The sequence below is a fragment of the Aulonocara stuartgranti genome (genome assembly GCF_965226115.1).
Source record: "Aulonocara stuartgranti genome assembly, chromosome: 5".
NCBI lineage: Eukaryota > Metazoa > Chordata > Actinopteri > Cichliformes > Cichlidae > Aulonocara > Aulonocara stuartgranti.
The window spans coordinates 35,817,329-35,826,920 of NC_138943.1; positions in this window are offsets into that span (position 1 = coordinate 35,817,329).

Genomic DNA, 9,592 nt, shown 5'->3' on the forward strand with positions numbered 1-9,592 from the left:
TACAGAAGACGTTACAGGTCTGTGAGAGCCAGAGATTTTCCTTGTTTGAGGTGACCAAATACTTATTTTCCACCCTGATTTACGAATAAATTCTTTACAAATCCTACCATGTGGATTCATGGATTTGTCTTTCACATTCTGTCTCTCACAGTTGAAGTGTACCTCTGGTGCAAATTACTGACCTCTGTCATCATTTTAAGTGGGGGAACTTGCACAATCGGTGGCTGACTAAATACTTTTTTGCCTCACTGTATGTAGGAAACAGAAAAATGTATAAATCCAGTTTGCATTGAGCTTGAAGAAGCATGTGTATTAGTTATATAAAATCCAGAGCAAAACAAATGTGCTTTTTTGCTGAGACATTGGAGATGTTCACTTAGAGACTCGAGCACATGTTGTGTGTTTTATTGCCACAGAGCCTAAGACTTCCAACACCCCGGCCCAAGGGGTGGATTATGTCACCTGAAAGCCCTTTTAATCATCATGTTGGAATGTCCTGGAGCAAATGTGTCACATCAACCTCTTTAGAATTCACATTTACTCCTAACACTCTTTTAATGTCACGGGATTAGCACCACCTGACAGATGTTTTATTCTGGTCAGTTTGTCTGTTTGAGCAGCTAAGCAACACACACACACATCACTAAGCAGAACACAAATGGAGGTTTTGGCCTGTGGGACCAGTGGTGTACAACTGATCTGGCCCGTCGGGTTTTACTGTGAGACTAAAAAGTGTGCTTGGTGCATTCCTAAACAGAGACGCTAGGTGAATACCTCTTCAGGGGCTTGATGTGGTGATGCAACATGACGGTCACATTTCTCAACAACCTTTAGAAGACATTGTATTATTTTGTCCCGGCAATCCCTGAGCCCCCCCGACTCAGCCAAATCTGCTGTCCATATGGAGTAGGAGCATTTTTTTGTAGTTTCTCCAAAACCACTGCTCTTTCAAGGCTGGATGAAACAATGGTGTACTGTTGACATTCAGCATGACTGTTGATTGGGGCGACATTTGCAGAATTCAAGGGCTACTGTAATTGTTACTTATAACATGTATGTAACTTTGTAATTTTAACATGTTGTCGCCTCTTGGCCAGGACTCCCTTGAAAAAGAGGTTTTTAATCTCAATGGGACTTTTCCTGGTAAAATAAAGGTTAATAATAATACTCATTTGAGTAGCTGTTGTAATAAACTGATTGGAGAAAGAACACACTGAGCACTTTTATTCTTTTATTTCCAAGTATGCAACTTTATGACCCATTTGGCAGGTAGCTAAAACAAATGTTTGTTCTTATATTAATGGGTTGCCTGTAACCTGGTGGATGCTAATAGGTCGACATAGTATTTTTAACAACTGGTAATGTGAAGGTTCCACAGCTGACTCCCGGGGAGCCCAAGAATAAGAAATAAGACTTAGTCTTTTACTGTCACTATCCTTTTTCAGTTTATCATTTATATCCATTCTTGCTATTCATCTTTCATTTGTCTTTGTTTTTCTCATTTTCTGTTTTGCACCTTGCATTTTTAATGCCATCTAGAATGTTTGAGTAATCTGCTGTTGCTTGTTTGTTGAAAGCATCAGCTATGCTTAATAAATCATAACATTTGTAATTCGACAGAATTAGCCTTTCTGCTTCTCAGTTTGTTTGTTTTTTATATACATGTACCATAAAGTGCACTGCTGACCTGATAAAGATATGAACATGACCAAAATAGCTGGATGAGGATCCAGAAATCTGCAGGCAGGGATTTTCCAGAGTAAACAAGGACAATGTGTAATATTTATAAACCTTGTCTAACAGAAGCGAAGTTCATTCAAGACAAAGTTCAGAGTGTTATGACATGATGAAGTTCTCAGTGCCACAGCTTCACTGACTCTCCTCCAGGTGTGGCTTTGTGTTTAAAGGTAAGCTTAGAGCATTAGCTCACTCCCAGCTTCCATCACAACAAAGGCCGATAACAGGCTGAGGCTGTGGATGTTTGCATTACTTGAGGGCTCATCCATCAGCTCAGAACAGAAACACATCTTTCTGTCAGTGCAGGATTGAATCAGTTCTGCTGCAGCCGGTCTTTCTAACCGTACGGGTTAAGAGGATGAAGGAACATTTCAGGCAATTTGCAGTTGGTGATGTCAGAATTACACAGTTGAAACTTTTGGGCTGTAATGCCACGTTTTTTTCTTCCTGTGTGAAGACATGGGGAGCCAATTTGGAGCAATGCATAATTTGGATGCCTCCTCCGTATCGAGCAACATCCCCTGGAATCCAAAGCTCCCCGCTGAGTGCCTGCTACTTGCCCATGCATATTTCATGAAATCAGAGGCTGATTAACTGAATGGGTGCGAATAGTCAGATTCATCAAAATAATCACTTAATATAAAGATCTTTTTATTTTAGTATAGGCGAAATTACCTTTTAGATAAGACATGACATTTTATAACATTGTGCATATATTTTAATTTATAATTGCAGTGCACAAAAACAGTTCATTAACTGGCAGGAACTAAAGGAAAGTACAACTAAATTCGCTATAAAATAAAATAAAATACTGGATAGCTATGAAGTAACTGATTCCACTTTTTGTGTGTAATAAGAGATTAATAAGAACAGAGGTTAGCTGTCTTTTAAGCACATTACTTTATTATCTTAGTTAGCTAACTCTCAAGAAAACTTTTTTCTTCTCCGGTTTACTTGTTAGACTCTGCAGCAGTTCTACGTGAGCAAGACATTTCATCCCCAAATTGAGTTTCACATAAGTACCCAGTATTTTGTTATCTTATTTTCTATAGGCAGGGTAACAGATGAATGTAACCTGCGTTCTACTGAATGGCCCCACGAGGGAGCAGACCTTGCAGTTGACAAAAGAAATTAGATAAAAGTCTGATGAGTTTAAAGGCTCAGTTGCTAGTTTTGGGTTATACTTAATGTCACATTAAGTCCATAAGAACGCTAATGACCTGTCACATGTCTGCCTGGTACAGAGCCGCATTTATCACAACCAACATGGTAGTAGCTGATGTCTGTTTCTCTATGAAGGCCTTAATTTCTAATGTGTTAAATTAGATACGCTGTATTTCCTCTGCATCGCCAAGGTCCTCATTAAGAGAAAACTTATCTGCTGAGATGATGAATCTTACAGTAATTTGCTCATTAACTCGTAGTTCTACCTCTGTTCCAACACACATTAAACACATTTGTCTTCTGTCTGTTTCCCATCAAGGACCACAAGTTTTCCACACTATGCAAACAACCAAAGTCTAGCTCTAGCATTTGTTGAAAATGAGAAAGTTGGAAGTCAGGTTGATTCTATTCCATGGGAATCTATATATGCACTCATAGATTGTCAACCACAAGAAGTCAGTAATTTATAGGCTAGATGCAACTCACAATGCATCAAAATTACTTTATTTCTTTGAATACTATTTCATTCACTTCCATATTCACACACACATGCATCAGCCCACATTTGCTAATTTTAGTCTTGACCTAAATGATTGCTTATTTGTTCCTCAGTAGTCAACATGAAGCTATTAAACTCAATCAGTGCACAGAGGAGAAAAGTGTAACATCCTGTTGACTGGCACAGGCAGCAGTCAGAGCACATGTCTGTCAGTGCTTCCTCTTTGCTTGCTCTGCTCCGTCCAAACACACAAACAAGCTGCACTGCCAAACGAGGCAGGTCAGCCACTAACACAGACAAGCTGACACAAACACAGACCTGGCATTGTGATGCTCATTTTTCCAGTTTTATTCATCAAAACTGACTGTGTTTGGTGACACTGTTTTAACAATATAAGTGGAAAGCTTCATTCTGTTTTGTGCAAATCGGCACCCTTTTGGGTAGAAAGGTGGTCAGACAGTGGGCTTTTGTTTCTTCCACCCAGGTGACAGTTTTTGATTTAGCTCGAGCCATAGCTCTTGTGGGTGCTCGGTACATTCATGTGCAAATCCAAACACAGATGGAGCTCAGCATGGATCCACTCTATGCAGGGATTAGAGTCTAGATTTCAGCACATATTATTCTTATGAAACAGTCCACTGACAGCATGCTTTGCACTTACTTATAAATGGCCTTTAGCTACTTTACCCAGTGTTAGAGATATGGGGCAGGGCTGCTTTGTCCCCTACAGTGCCTGGCCAAAGGAGATTCCAGAGCATGACAACACCCACTTCCCTCCTCTCTTCACAGTTCACCTTTGTCCTGCAAATCAGCCTGCAGACTGAGGCCCATGTGAAGGTCAGTCATCTCCATCTTCTGAGCCTATGTGCTGACTCTTTGTGCGCAGGCTACATATTTCTATAGTGCTGCCATGATGCTGTCAGTCACTGACTTCAGAGGATACGTGTTCTAATCCTTCGTGTTCTACAAGAATTTGCAGACTAAAAGGTTTTGGCAGAAATTCCCAAAACCTTTTAGTCTCCCCGTCAGTCAGTGATTTGGAAAAAATGTTCCCATAATATTTTATTTATACTTTGAGTACACATTACACTCTGAACATAGTTAGCCTGGAAGCAATTTAATGCATTTATTCTTTTAGCCAGAAACACGCAGACGGACTGAATCAAAAACATTCCAAAAATTAAATATCTCCATTATGTTTCACTGTATTTCCACCCATAATTAAATAATGCCATTCCAGGCAAACTAGAGTCAGTTGAGACATCAACAGAAATGCGTATAAACTATTAAGAAAGCAATGACACATGATAAAGACAGGATGTGTAGATCATTTGCATGATGATCACGTCACATGCAGCATTTTGGTGACCCATGTGTGAACTCCTGAGCAGATGCTGGTGTTTGAGGTGCACCGTGTGCCCTGTGTAATGAGGGGACTGCATGATTAGGTGGCTAATGTGAACCAGCTTGTCTTTTGGTGTGGTCTGAGATAGCTTGTGCATTTCGCAATTAAAATTTTGAAAGGGCAATAATAGGGAGTCATGTGTAGCCAAAGAAGCAAACTAAAAGACAATATAATATTATTATTATTGTTATTACTCATCATCATCGTCATCATAACATCTGGTCCTGACCAGGTTCTAAAATGATTATTTATTCACAACCTCAGCAACACATATGTGTGCTGATATGTGTGCGGTGTGCTTAAGCGCTTTGATTAAATTGAACTGAAATTAATTATTTATTCAATAAAAATGAGGCCAAAATGCTGAAACTGTGTAAATGTGCCCCATGCTTCAACACCTTGTACAAGAAATAACAATAACTTGCAGATTTGCTGGTGAGCGTTAGATTATTGTCCTCTTGCATGAGTCTGGCTGAGTCAAGCTTTGCCTCTAGAAAGATTTAGTATACAAAGGTGTTTACAGGATACGCAGGTCCTGTGACAACAAAACAAGCCCCAATCATCATCCCTCCACCACCCACCACCCACCATGCATGATAGTTGTTATGAGGTGTTTGTGCAGATATGCTTTGTTTGCTTTTCACTAAATGTGGCTTCATGGTGATTAAACAACACAATTAGCGGGTGTAGGAACAAAATGGCACTAAATTTAATTCAATTCAGTTTTTTATATAGCACCGAATAACAACAACAGTCACCTCTAGGTGATTTATATTGTCAAGTAAAGACTCGACAATAATACAAAGAAAACCCCAACAATCAGACGCACCCCTTTGAGCGAGAACTTGGTGACAGTGGGAAGGAAAAACATCTTTTTAACAGGAAGAAACCTCTGGCAGAACCAAGCTCAGGGAGGGGCAGCCAACTGTTGGAACCAGTTGGAGGTGATGGGAGGGAGACATGACAAAAGACACACTAACAGGAGCAACATCTTTGGTGTCTCCCACCAGACAGCGGAACAAATCTAAATTCATGTTGTAGCAGATATGCCTGCTGCTACACATTCCACGTCAGCCCACTAGAGAGTTCATGTGTTTCCTGTTTGAGCTGTTTATTGGCTCTTTGGTGACAGGCTGCCACTTTTAGAATGATAGAATTCTTCATTAATTTCATTTTGAGAATTCTTTGAATGTCACGTTTCTTCTTCTATGAATGTCATGTTTCTTCTTCTTTGAATGTCATGTTTCTTCTTCTTTGAATGTCATGTTTCTTCTTCTTTGAATGTCACGTTTCTTCTTCTTTGAAGACAGTTTCTCATTTTCCTCTCCTCTCCTGTTTTTCTCGTGTCTTTCTAGACCTCCGAGAGTGAAGCGATCCCACGTTAACAGCAGCATTAACGTCACAACTTTATTGACTTTTTATGAGGAGAAAGACAAAAAAGGGTATTTCTGGAGTAGCACCATTAACTAAAAGCAGTGACAGGCTGCAGTATATGAAAAATAAGCTATTGATAATTGAAATAAACAAGTGACGTACAATCACGTCTCTGTACTTTATCGGAAATATCAATAAAAATCTACTTTTGAAAGTTATGTGAGTATCATACAGGGAAGTGCAAGGATTCAACCAGGAATTATGCACTAAACCTGCTATTCCACATCATCCTGGGTCATTTTAACCTTTGGTTCTAACAGTTTGGCCCCCATGTGATCACTAAACCATACAACAAGGACACCAGCAAACCCTGAGCCAGATGCTCACGAGTCACCCCACATGTGAAGTATGTCTGTCTGAGCCTCAGCTCCAGCCTTTCTAAAGGCTCGTCTGTGTCTGGCTGCGTTGCCTTTATCACACTGGGCTTCTACAAATCTCACTCATGTGTTTTGAAGTCCCACTCAGTGTTTTATAGCAGGCTTAGCCTGATCTTGTTATGTCCATGCAAAACCCAAGTTTGTTCTCTACACCATGGCAAGCTCTGTTTTTCATCTTGTTATCGTACACTGTGTCATCTGTACGACATCACACAAAGCTGCATTTAACTCAAAGGAGTGGCACAGACAAATCTATTTTTATATGTGGAAAAACAAGACAGCTGGGCCAGGGTACAGCAGATTTTATTTTTTTTAAAGTAGACCTACTAGCAAGTTTTGACATGTCCTTCCACTGACCCAGCTCTGAACACTCTGAATCTATTGTTTTACCTCATCTTTCATCTCCACTTGAAAGCAGGCCCACTCCCCTGGCAGCGGCCTTATCTGCGATCAGGGCCGATGTGTTTATCACACCACTTCACCTCAGGCCCTGACAGTTCCTCATTAGGACTTTTATATGAGCTGCTGGGTGTCGTCCAGACTTACGATTGTGTTACTTTGCTGCAGCATGATGAGTGAGTCCATTCAAATGTCATGCATGCCACATTTCCACCCAAACACTTGGTCTCCCTGTGCTCTTTGAACCCACACTCCTAATTTATGATAAATTTAAAATGACGCCCAAGAGGGATACTTCAAATAAAAGACACAAGATAGGCCTAGCTGTAAACTTGCTTAGCTTTATCCCAGTTGCTGTTTAAGGGTCATGCTCCCTGAGAACATATGAAAATTGGCTAAAGCTAAGTTAGTTCTTTAACATGTGTGAATGCAGAGACACGCTCAGATGGATTACATGTATATTTATGCCTCCAGGGAGTCGTGTACTCAGACAGGTAATCCAAAACAGACTTGTGTTTGAAGGAGATTGGTCCATTGTGTGCAGTCAAGATAGCTCATGGCCTTGTGTCATGAATGATGTGCAACTGGCGGGAGACAGACAGCATCATGAGTTATGAAGTGAGCACACGGTTCTTGTTTAACCAAGGTTACAGCCTTCAATTTAAGAGGTACATGCGAGACCCTTCAAGATGCAGCAGTGGACAGAGGCTTAAGTTTACTCTGGGGACCAACAACATGGCTCTGAAGGAAAAATGAGGGAGTCCAGAAACACAGTTGCACTGCTCATATAATATTTTACTGCACAAAGCAAGCTATGAGAGGAGAAAGATAGCAGAATGCATTCAGCACCTTCCTGTCAAAGTAGATGATGACTCTGGTATATGTGGAATATTAGGAAATAATCATTTTGTACATTTGCCAAAATTCTTGATCTCCACAAAAGGGACATTTTGAGAAATTTCCAATGGGTTTCTGGAAACTCCACCCATATTTGGTATACCAGAAGGCAATATTACAACACAGAGTAAGGAAGTTGAACAAGTTTGATCTTTAAGTTTCTAAAACTATATTTGTTTAGCATGTTGTTAAACAACAACCCAACCCTCCCCATCCCAGTGATCTGGTAGATGTCAAGAGGTTAACATAAACACTACAATTAGCAGAAATTACAAGCCACCACTCTATATTTCTTGACAAACAACAGAAAACAGATGTGTAACAACAAGTTCTCAACACGAACCGACTATACTAAATCATCTTTGGTCACTAAACACATCAGTAGCTTTTAGCAGCGGTGCGTCCTCATTAGAAGACCACAAAACAAGATAGAAACTGCTGAGAGATGCTTTTGAATAAAAAGAATATGAATATAATATCAATAAAAACGATCATCTCCTTAGAGACAATGTTATCCTGTAATACACATGCACTCCACGACACTCTCTGACAGCAGCAGCATTCCCAAACACTGCTCAGGAACATCTTGAGGAACTCACCAAAGAGTCCAAGGCATTAATCCAACTTTTTCCCAGGAAATGTCGTGTGGAACAAGTTTTATCCACAGAATCCACACCCTAAAACCCACCCAGATGGTTTAATGTTGTACTGTGAGCCGCTTACAGACTGTTTATTGGTGAATTGAACATATATCAGCTTGAATTTGCAGCAAACCAACCATACAACGGACCTGAAGACAGTTTGCAGCAACAGTGATGTGTGAACTGTGATCTACTACATGTACTCGAGTGCTTTTTTTGCCTTAGAAGAAGAAAAAGTGTGAAAATAAATTGTTAAAGAGAACGACCTAAAAGATGCCATGCAGGCAGGTAGACAGGTGGACAGGACTGTAATTACTGCTGGGCTCTTTACAGCCCTTTACCGAACAACGTGAACGCATCAATCTTTTTCTCAGTGTCTTGATTATGAAGCTTTATCTGATCAGTTAAACCTCTGGAACGACCCATAACAAATCTGTGTGGGTACATATAGCCTGTCTGAATGTTAAAACACTCTTTTGTTAGGTTTAATCAGACACAAACCTGTTTCCAAAACAGTGCTTTCCTCTGCCCGGGTGCCACTGCACCTCAGTTGGTTCAGCTCACCTGATGAAATGCTGCAGGGGCCTGGGTTTGATTCATCTCTGGACCATTTCCTGTGTGTCATTCTCCTAACGCTGATGGCTTCCAGGTTGTATTTATGCCAATGCAGTCAACTGTTTTTGCTCTTTATGTTGACTGTTTACCTGCACATAACCAAATATCAAATATGATTGGTCAGCACTCAAAGCAAAAAAAAGCAAGACATTATAGACATAACATCTCTATGATATATAAAACTGTACACTGACATTTTTTCAGGTCTCGTCAAACATTCGGTGATGCTACGTGCTCTATGCATGTCATCCTCGAAGAAATCAGATGCTTCATACAAGAATAAAAGCGATCATTCAGAACTGCCTTTGACTGGTTTGCTTCCCTGTAAGAGGACAAGGATCCAAACCATGGCAGCATAACCAGAACCAGAGCAGCCCTCACTGTAGGCCTCAGTGGTTTAGGTTTTTACTTTACTTTGTCACCT